Source organism: Lipotes vexillifer, unplaced genomic scaffold (assembly GCF_000442215.2).
Source record: "Lipotes vexillifer unplaced genomic scaffold, Lipotes_vexillifer_v1.1 scaffold394, whole genome shotgun sequence".
NCBI classification, from domain to species: Eukaryota; Metazoa; Chordata; class Mammalia; order Artiodactyla; family Lipotidae; genus Lipotes; species Lipotes vexillifer.
In genome coordinates this window covers 2,798,172-2,808,141 of record NW_006791731.1, presented here as the reverse complement: position 1 = coordinate 2,808,141, position 9,970 = coordinate 2,798,172, and the positions used below count along the sequence as shown (strand labels likewise).

Genomic DNA, 9,970 nt, shown 5'->3' with positions numbered 1-9,970 from the left:
AAGACTCTGCGCTCCCAATGCAGGAGGCCCGGGTTCAATCCCTGGTGGGGGAACTAGATCCGGCATGCATGCTGCAACTAAGGCCCGGCGCAGCCTAAATAAATAAAAATAAATCTTTAAAAAAAAGAAAAAAAAAAGATTAGCCTTCAAATTCCCACGACAGAAATATCTACATTGTTAGGAACTATATTTGTTGAACATCAGGTTGATTCTTTCCTTATTTATTTATATGACTAGCCATGTACAAACTATGTTATACCACATTTGCAAGAGAGTTATGATAATCTCTACCTAACAGATGAGATAACAAAATTAGAGTTTAAGCAACCTCGTCACCATCACACAGGGAGGAAGGATCAGATCTGAGACTCAAAGTAAAATCTGTCCAAAGTCCATGCTCTTAACCACTGCTCTATTTTGCACTGTGAATAACATTCCCAGAAAATTCTACTGTGCAAAAGGCTTAAAAATATTAACAAAACACTGTTCTACTCAAATTAATTAACAGGCACAGTTAATATATTCAAGACAAGTCAACCCTTCAATCATACTCAAAAGAACTAATGGTTATTACGGTATATCTAAGGGTCATTTTGTCTACCTGAGAGAGACACCAAAAGAAGGACCTATGAACCAAATTCAAGAAGTAATTAGAAGGAGCATCTCCTGTAGGGACCAAGAGAGGTAACTGATCAAGGGACAGTCATTTGGACATTAATGGCCCAGATGAAACCAGAAACCATCATTACCTGCACAATGGAAGCAGTGTGCAAGTGCAGGGTCCCAGATCTAGGTAAGGAAGAGTAAAGCACACTCCATCCTGTCTCTCCTGGAGACAGCAAAGTAAACCTGGATGGAGCAACTGCAGAAGCTATTTAATGAAAAGTACACAGTAGCAGGTGGATTAGGAAAGGAGACTGGAATTCAAACCACCACCAGATTAGCAGATTTAAATATGACAAAGAGCCCCTAACAAAATACCCTAAATGTGGAGGATGTGCTCCACATATACTCGGCATAGGAAGAGCCAGGCACACTTTGATTCCCATGGGAAAAGAAAATCAATATAAGTCAGCACTGAAATGAAACAGATGTTAGAATTAGCCCACAAAGGCTTTAAAGCAGCTATTATGCAAATAATCCCATAAACAAGCACACACCCAATATACTCAATATCACAAATTCTTTGTATCTCTTAAACCCACGGGCTTTGGCCCCCACCACTCCATAGAAACTTCTCTATCCAAGATCACCAATAATCTCCAAACTGCTCGATCCAGGGGTCAGTTTGGCCTGACCTGACAAGAGTTGGTCACTTCCTCTCCCCTCCTCTTGGCTCCCAGGATGCCATCTTCCCCTGCTTTCTTCTCAGCTCACAGGTGCCTCCTCCTCTCTCTAACCAGTCAATTCCAGAGCCCCCAGGACTCTGTCTGTTCTCCTCTTAGCTGTGCTTACCTCCCAGGCAAGCTCACTCTGAATGCTGTCTCCTGCTAACTCTAAAATGCGTCTCTAGTTCAGACCCGCTGCCCAGCTGTTGTCCTGGATGGACTGCTGTCAACCCTGCATCGCGGCCACCACCTTCCACCTTCTCCTGTGCATCACAGAGGAGAAGCCAGAACTGGGTTTCCCAAAACCCCCTCCTGCCACGACTCAGGGCTGGAGGTAACTAATAAGAGGCACTTGTGCAAGACTGGTAAGATGAACGAGAAAAGTACTCTCAGGAGGCAGCTGTGGGCAGAAGCATGGCTGCAGGTCGATGCGTAGGGAGAAAAAAGAACCACCAACTGTGGCAGCTAAGAGCTAGAGTGGCTTCCACAGAGAATTCCCAGTGGTCCCAGAGGGAGACCCCAGGAACCACCTGCTTCAACCACTGAGATCAGCAGCAGCGGCTCCAACTGTCCAGATCACTGCTGATTCCAGATGAGCTCCTGGGACACACTCACTGTAATGGCTGCTTCCTTGACCTTCAACCCTGCCAGCCCTATAGCAACAGAAGTGATGGATTCTAGTTCCTATATTGAAAAAAGTCTAGAGTGGCTTCTGTTTTCCTGACCAAACCGTGACAGATGCACTGTATGCTCTGAGCTGCTAGACCGCTCAGAGCAGTGAAACGTCGCCAAAAAGAGCGGCGTAAACTGCTCAGCAGACCCCTCAAAGCTCAGGTGTGGCCTTCCGACACGACCCTTCCGCACGCGGTCAACCCCCCTCAGCCAACTGCTGAGGGTGTCATCCCTAACCCTTCCTCCCACGCTCCCCACCCAATCTGGTCGCCTTATCCTGCAAAACACGCCCCAAAACTGCCCTTGGCGTCACATCCCCCAGCACCAGGCTGACTGGAGCCGAAAGATGACTGGCAGCAGCCATGCCCACACAGCACTGGCCTCCCTGCTCCCGCCCTGGCCACCCCAGTGCCTGTCCCCAACGCCGCACGTGACTCGGACTCTCAATCAGACGCACCACTTCTCTGCTCAAGATCCTAGACAGTCCCTCAGTTTACAAGGATGTTTGCACGGCCAAAGAAATGTGCTGAGAAAAAAACAAACCTGCTTAAGACTATCAGCCTTTCAGCAAGAACAGTTGCTCAAAGAGTTGAGGACATGGGAAACAACATCAATAATCAATTAAAGAACAAGGGAAATAATTCTGGGCGGCTTTCCTTGGCTGTTGATGCATCAACAGATGGTTCCCACACTGCTCGGCTATTTATTCAAGGAGCCAATGTTACTGAGGAACTGGCCTCCAAGAATAGTGTATGTGGAACTACGGGTGAGAATATTTTCAAAGAACTGGAGAAAACACTAATTTAGTACAACCTGAAGTGGAATACAAATGATGACAGTAAAAATACATGGGGAGGGACTTCCCTGGTGGTCCAGTGGCTTTTTAATGTTTGCTTTTTCCCTCTTTCCCCCTCAATTTTTAAATTACTTATATACTGGCAGATTGGTCTTTTATCTATAATGTATGTTGCAAATATTTTCTTCCAGTCTGTCGATTGTCTTATGACTTTGTTTATGGTGATATTTGCCATGAAAAATCATTATTTTTTATTTTAATCAAATTTATTGGGAGACTTCCCTGGTGGTGCAGTGGTTAAGGCTCTGCACTCCCAATGCAGGGGGCCCAGGTTCGATCCCTGGTCAGGGAACTAGATCCCACATCTCATGTCGCAACTAAAGATCCCATATACTGCAACTAAGACCCAGCACAGCCAAATAAATAAATAAATATTAAAAAAACAAAACAAAACATGGGAAGCAGAAGAAGGGTTGGCTGGACAAATTTACAAAGATTATGAAAATGTAAGCTATACATTTACAGCTTTTAAAACCTGTAAAGCTTTTAAACATAGTTATTTAAACTATGGTTATTCATTGTATTCTTCAGCGGCACGTACTCTGTGCAAAGTATTTTAATATGTTATGTGCTACTGAACCAGTAGCGTCAACAGCGAACTTCACTGAAACATCCTGACTTGTCCTCCCATACAGCAGTTTAATGACTGGGGCTAGGTTTTGTTGTGACTTGTTGACCTCAGAGCCATGACTGAAATTTTTCTGAAAAAGACCTTCCTTCAACTATCACTGTTAATTGAAAAATTGTATTCAGTGAAATTAGCTGTTGCTAAAGACCTGATAATATTTCTTAATGACTTCAGCCTAAAATTACAAGGCACAACAGTGCTTATATGAGACTTCTACTGCAGTAAAGTCATTTCAATGACAGCCAATGTTTGAGTCACAAGTAACACCACACTTCTTTACACTCTCCCTGTGCTATCAAAAGTTACAACGACAAGCGAGATTTTCATTCCCACACAAATTCACAGCAGTTACATTTCTGAGTTTAAGCTACAGCAGCATTTTTTGAACCTTGATGCAAGTATAATGAAAATTTACATATTTCAAAATCCATTTAACTATGCAGTTGAGGCGCCCCTCTAACCATCAATTGGAAGTGATTAATCTGCAATATAATGACATGCTAAAAGGCAAATATCAAGAAGAACCTAACAGGATTCTATAAATGCCTTCCAAGCAATGAATATGCTCAATTAAAATGATATACTCCTGCACTGATATCAGGATTTGAGAGTACCTATCGGCATAAAGACATTTTCAAAGGTGAAACACATAAAACCTCCTGGGCAGATCAGCATTAAGAGATGAATATCTGTAACTGACTCCAATGACAAGGAGTGGTAACTTCAAAACTCCAATTAAGGAAAGTGTTATCCCCTTCCTCCCCCAGAAGAGAATCCCATTCTTCTCATTAGTGGACCTGTATTATAAAAAAAATTATACTCAGTTATAATTTGAATTCTGTCCATGAGAAATTTGTAGAAATTCTGTGTTCTCTTACTATAGAAGTATTTACATAATATCCTTGATTTTGCCTATTAGTCTGAAAAACGTAAGATATTTCCTTTTATGGAAACAGTGTGCCTTTACAGAAATGTTTGACAATCCGTTTTAGTCAACTAAGTCCCCCTTCCCTCGACACACAGGTGCAGTTAAGACATATTTCACCCATCTTCAACTTTCTCAGTTGATCTTTTTTGATTTATGTCTGCATTTTACATTTATTCCTGATAAATTTTAATTTTACCTTATTGATTTCAGCACTTCATTACAACCTGTCAAAATATTTTAAAATTCTGATCCTAAAAGTGAGCTGTCTCCCAGCATGACTCCTGATCTTTATTCAAGTCCCTTATAAAAACATTAGGACAGGTGTCAAGGATGACACACTTCTGGAGACATCTTTACTTTGGTGTAGAAATTCTGATTTTTCAGTTTTGTGGTGAATTATACTGCGTGTGGCTGCAAAACATATCTTCTATCCAAAGGCAATAATTCCTTGAACTCCCTAGTAATGACAGAAATAATAATTAACTTCTCTAGGCTTTGTGCAGTAAAGCATGAACCTTGCCCAGGGAAAAGTCTTGCCCACACACAGCTCCTGGGAAGTCACCTCTGAGCCCTCAGAACCTCCTGCCTGATTAGGCCTCCTTAATTTAGCTGAGGGCCTGAGGTTACACATTCCTAGGAAGAAACTACACTCATTTTTGGTGCTAGCAAATCCTACTTAAAGGTGACACCTGTCCATCTCTCACAGCCATGTGACTATTAAGAGATGCCTAACAGTACGTAAACTTCAGCTCTAACGTACAACAGCATGTTGAAAACATTCCAGGACCGTTGGAGTCCCACACACCTGGCCGGCCTTCTATGTACCAAAACGTGTCTTGTTTTGTCTCTGGAGGGGAGGAAAGGCTGGGGATACAGTTCCACTTCGGAGGGGCTGCATGTGTTTGGGGTTTAGCTGGCAGTTTGGGATGTATTACACTTAAAGTAAAACCCCTGTGATTTGGGATGATTAGCTTAAACCTTTGAAGAGTGCTAGAAGCATACAAGCTAACAACAAGGAGCCACTCCCCCTGGGTGCTGGGCTCCCTTTTAATAATCCAACAAGAGCCCTAGAGTTCTCTCCCCAGGGAAAAACAACACACATTTACACACAATTCTGCTTACAACTAAATTTCTGGGGCTCATGGACCTAGGAAACAATGTTTCCTCCTCAAAGCAACTGTGATCCCTAGTAAACTCAAGAGCAAAGAGAGCTTCATGAACTTGTCACCCCAGGAGAAATCTGGGAGCTGTCCCAGAGTTACCCTGGACCCCTCTCGCGGCCCTGCCGCGTCATTTGCCTGGTCGAGGCCTGGAGATTAACTCAGAAACAGGTTTCAAATCAGTCCCCTTCTCTCCCGTTCCTCAGTCATGCCCTTGATCAAGGCTTTCTTCATTTATCTGTACAACATAATTGTATGATTAAAAGAACACAAGCTGTGGAACTGGACCATCTGAACTCTGCCCGTCACTTTACTAGCGAGTGACACCAGGCAGCCATTTCCTGAGTGACAAATGTGTGCTTCCTCTCCCTTCTCAACTGCTTTACTGTAACACCACCCACGCTGATCCAGTCCAAACCTCCTCCAACCGTACAAATCTGTTCTATATCAGAATCAAGTACAAACTGCTTTGATCCTGCCTATAACGCCAACTTCACCTCCTCCTCTACCCAACCTGTCCTGTACTCCAGATGTGACAGAGACATTCAGCTCCACAAACCCTGACCCCTCACGCCTCCACACCGCTGCAAAGGGTGGGTCCTGTCTTGAAGGCCCTTCCTGCTTCCCATTTTCCACTCGACTTCTACAGATCCTTTCAGACAGTTAGAACCTGCAGAGGCCACTGCATCTGGTCCACAACCAGTTTTTGTATGGTTCCTTGGCTAAGAATGCATTTTACTTTTGTAAAGGGTTAAAGAGGGGAAAAAAATATGTGACAGGCGATATGCGGCCTGCAAAGCCTGAAGTGTTCACCATCTGGCCTTTAACAGAGAAAGTCTGCCGACGCCAGAGCTTGACCATCAATGGGGACACGCCCGCCAGTCCTCAGAGCCCCTGAACCAGTCCCACTCCCCTCTTGTCTGTATCACCAGGGCTTAATACTGTATGAGGCACAAGACAGGTGTTTAATAAATGCTGAACAAATGAATGAACTGACTAGATCAGCTCAAAAACAAACCAGGGAAACACATAAGTGGAAAAGACTTAGCCTTTAGGAGTAAAACACTCCGTAAGTCGGGTAAAGATCCTGATCCTAGCACTTCACATTTGTCCAAGCTTTACACAGTAGCTGCATAAATACCCTCAATGGCTGCGATTATAAATACTAGACTTTATAGGTAAGGACACCGAGACTCACAGAAACTAAACAACTTGTCAAAAGTCACCTGACAAAAGGCAGAGAGGCAATATCTGAACCCAGGTCTTCTGCTTCCCAGATAAGATACTCTTTCTTTTAAAAAGACTTGCCTCCCCACACAAACCATGATGCCCAGACCCCTTCAATTACCAATACCTGAGACGTTAGGGGAAGGATAAAATTTAATTTCTGACTCATTATTTAATTTTGATAATTTTCAAGTCAATGCTACTTTTTGTAAACAAAACAAAAATGAAATGGATACGCAAAATAAGCACTAGGCTAAAAGATGCTGGTATAACCACAAACTAAAATTTTCTTTCTTTCCTTTTCTTCAATCAGTCCTTAAGAAAGTAAAATTAAACAGCTTAATTAACAAATGCCACTGAAAGGAAGCAGCTGCAGGCACAGCATGAACCCCTGCCCATCGGCTAAGCTGAAACAAACTGGCAGTCGAGGCAGTCACCTGTCCTCAAGCTTCAGCTTGGACAGAACAGAGTCCAAGAGCAGAGAACGTACATTAACACCTCGACTTCAGGCAGGAAATAAAACAAGTATTTCCAGAGGCAGAAATGAAATATAAGAAACTATTAAATAAAAAAATTAGTCTAATCTATTAATCTAATCTTTTTGCAAAACCAAGGTATAAATTATGCATAGCTGGAATTTAAGTACCTAGGTGCCCAGAAGTTTCTGAGTCAGGACCAAGATGTAGCCAAACTGAACTAGGATGTGGGTCTATTAAAGATAACATTAATTTCAAAGAAGTGGTTCCATACAGAACACATTTTCTTACTACAATCTCCTTTTAGAAATAAGTCACAACAAGGTACATGAAAAAAATTCACTCATTTGGAATTTATCAAACACTAAAATAAATCATAAGTCATCAAAGGAATCTTAATGGAAATTAGAAAATATAGGGAATTCCCTGATGGGCCAGTGGTTAGGACTCCATGCTTTCACTGCCGAGGGCCCAGGTTCAATCCCTGGTCAGGGAACTAACATCCTACCAGCCATGCAGAGTGGTCAAAAGAAAAAATATATACCTAAATATTGAACATATTTATTGAATGGAACAATAAATGTTTTATGAATAAATAATAAAAATACCTCACATCAAACTGTAGCCCTTGGGCAAAGAAAGATTCCTTAAATGAGACAGAAAAAAACTAAGCATAAAGAAAAAGACTGGGGCTTCCCTGGTGGCTCAGTGGTTAAGAATCCTCCTGCCAATGCAGGGGACACGGGTTTGAGCCCTGGTCCAGGAAGATCCTACATGCCGCAGAGCAGCTAAGCCCGTGCGCCACAACTACTGAGCCTGCGCACTAGAGCCTGCGTGCCACAACTACTGAGCCCACGTGGCACAACTACTGTAGCCCACGTGCCTAGAGCCCGTGCTCCACAACAAGAGAAGCCACCGCAGAGAGAAGCCGGCGCACTGCAATCAAGAGTAGACCCCGCTCACCTCAACTAGAGAAAGCCTGTGCACAGCAAGGAAGACCCAACACAGCCAAAAATAAACTAATTAATTAATTTTAAAAAAAGAAAAAGACTGATAAAGTCAACGATATTAAAATTAAGAACTTTAGTTCCAAGACACCTCAAAAGTAAAAGGACAAACCAGAAACTGGAAGAAAATATTCACAACTTATAATGACAAAGGATAGTAATCCACACGTAGAAAGAACACCTACAAGTCAAGAAGAAAAACATAAGAAATTAGGTCAATGTTTTCACAGGTCCTTCATAGAAGAGAGAAGAGATATGCCCAATATATTAAAAGAGTATCAACAAAGTTAGTAATAAGAGAAATTCAATTTAAAGCCACAAAAAGATATTATTACATAACCCAGAATGGTAAAACTGAAAAAAAGACAAACTACCGACAAGGATGCAGAGCAACCAGGAGTGGGATGTAAATTGGCAGGAGTACTCTAAAGGCAATCTGGCAGTAAGCAGTCAAGCTGAAGGCTGGCCAGCCCAGAACCGGCATCACACTCCCACGTGGGCAGGCCGGACACATCCACACACGTGGGCAGCCAACGACGTGTCAGTAGCGCTTGCAAGAGCAAGGCTGCAAACCACACAAATGCCCATCAACTGGAGACCAGGTTACACAACAGTGAAAGTGATCATACTGATCACTTACGGCACCTCCTATGGGTCTCAATCACAGTGGTGAGTGGGAAAAGGCAAGTCACATGTAGTGTGATTCCCTAATAAAAAGTTCAACACAGACGAAACTAACACAAAAATAAGAAATGATAAACGCAACATGCATTCAGTGACCGCTGTTTTAAATGCTGGGGATACAGTAGTGAACAGACATTTTGCCCTGAGATTTTCTGTCACAGCCATGTGCCAAAGAAAATAAAAGTGAGTAAAATACAAATAATACCAGGCCTTGAAGAAGGAGGCTGTAGCTAAGGGGGCTGAGGGGAGGATGGCTATGCAGGCTTCACGATGTGGGAGGCGGGCTGCGGTGGGCAGCAGGCAGGCCTTCAGAGTGGGGTGCTCCACTGCTGCAGCTGGGCCATAGGTGCGAGGCTTGCTTTATTCTTCTCTACACCAGGGGGGCCCCACTGCTTGTTTTTGTACAGCCCATGAGCTAAGAAAGGTTTTTACACTGCATATGATTAAAGAAATTATTAAAAGAATAATAACATTTTGTTGCATGTGAAATTACATGAAATTCAAATTTCAGGGTTCAGAAATAAAATTGTACTGGAACACAGACAACTCACTCCTTTACCACAGCTGCTGTTGTGCCAGAACGGCAGGGCTGAGTACTGGGGACAAAAGCTGTAGGTGGCCTGCAGAGCCCAAATGTGTCCTGTCTGGGCCAGTACAAGGAAGCTCACCTCTGCGGACTCGGGTACCTTCCTCTGGGAGATCAGAGCACTCTTGATCTACACCTTACACACATCTTACACATGTTCTTCTGTATCTCTTCAATGTTTAATAAAATCATTTTTTGAAAAAGACTAATACACTAAGTGTATTTCTCTAATGAACCTTGTTCTATTAAAGCTTCAGGCTGCTTCTCCATTGTAATGACTAAGTTTTAAAAAAACAAGATATGTACTGCTATCAGGAGCATTAAAGCAAGACAGCAAAGCAAAGCAAGCTACCATTTATTTTCACTCAAATACAAGAAAAACAGAAAAGGAGGGAGGGAGGGAGGGAGGGAAGGAAGG

The 9,970-nt window shown here is 42.8% G+C and overlaps 1 non-coding gene across 1 annotated transcript; it reads left to right on the top strand.

Moving 5' to 3' along the window:
• Positions 1-3,075: 3,075 nt before the first annotated feature.
• TRNAG-CCC (transfer RNA glycine (anticodon CCC)) lies at positions 3,076-3,148 on the top strand. Its single transcript has one exon. It is a non-coding gene; the product is annotated as a tRNA-Gly (tRNA).
• The last annotated feature ends 6,822 nt before the right edge of the window (positions 3,149-9,970 follow it).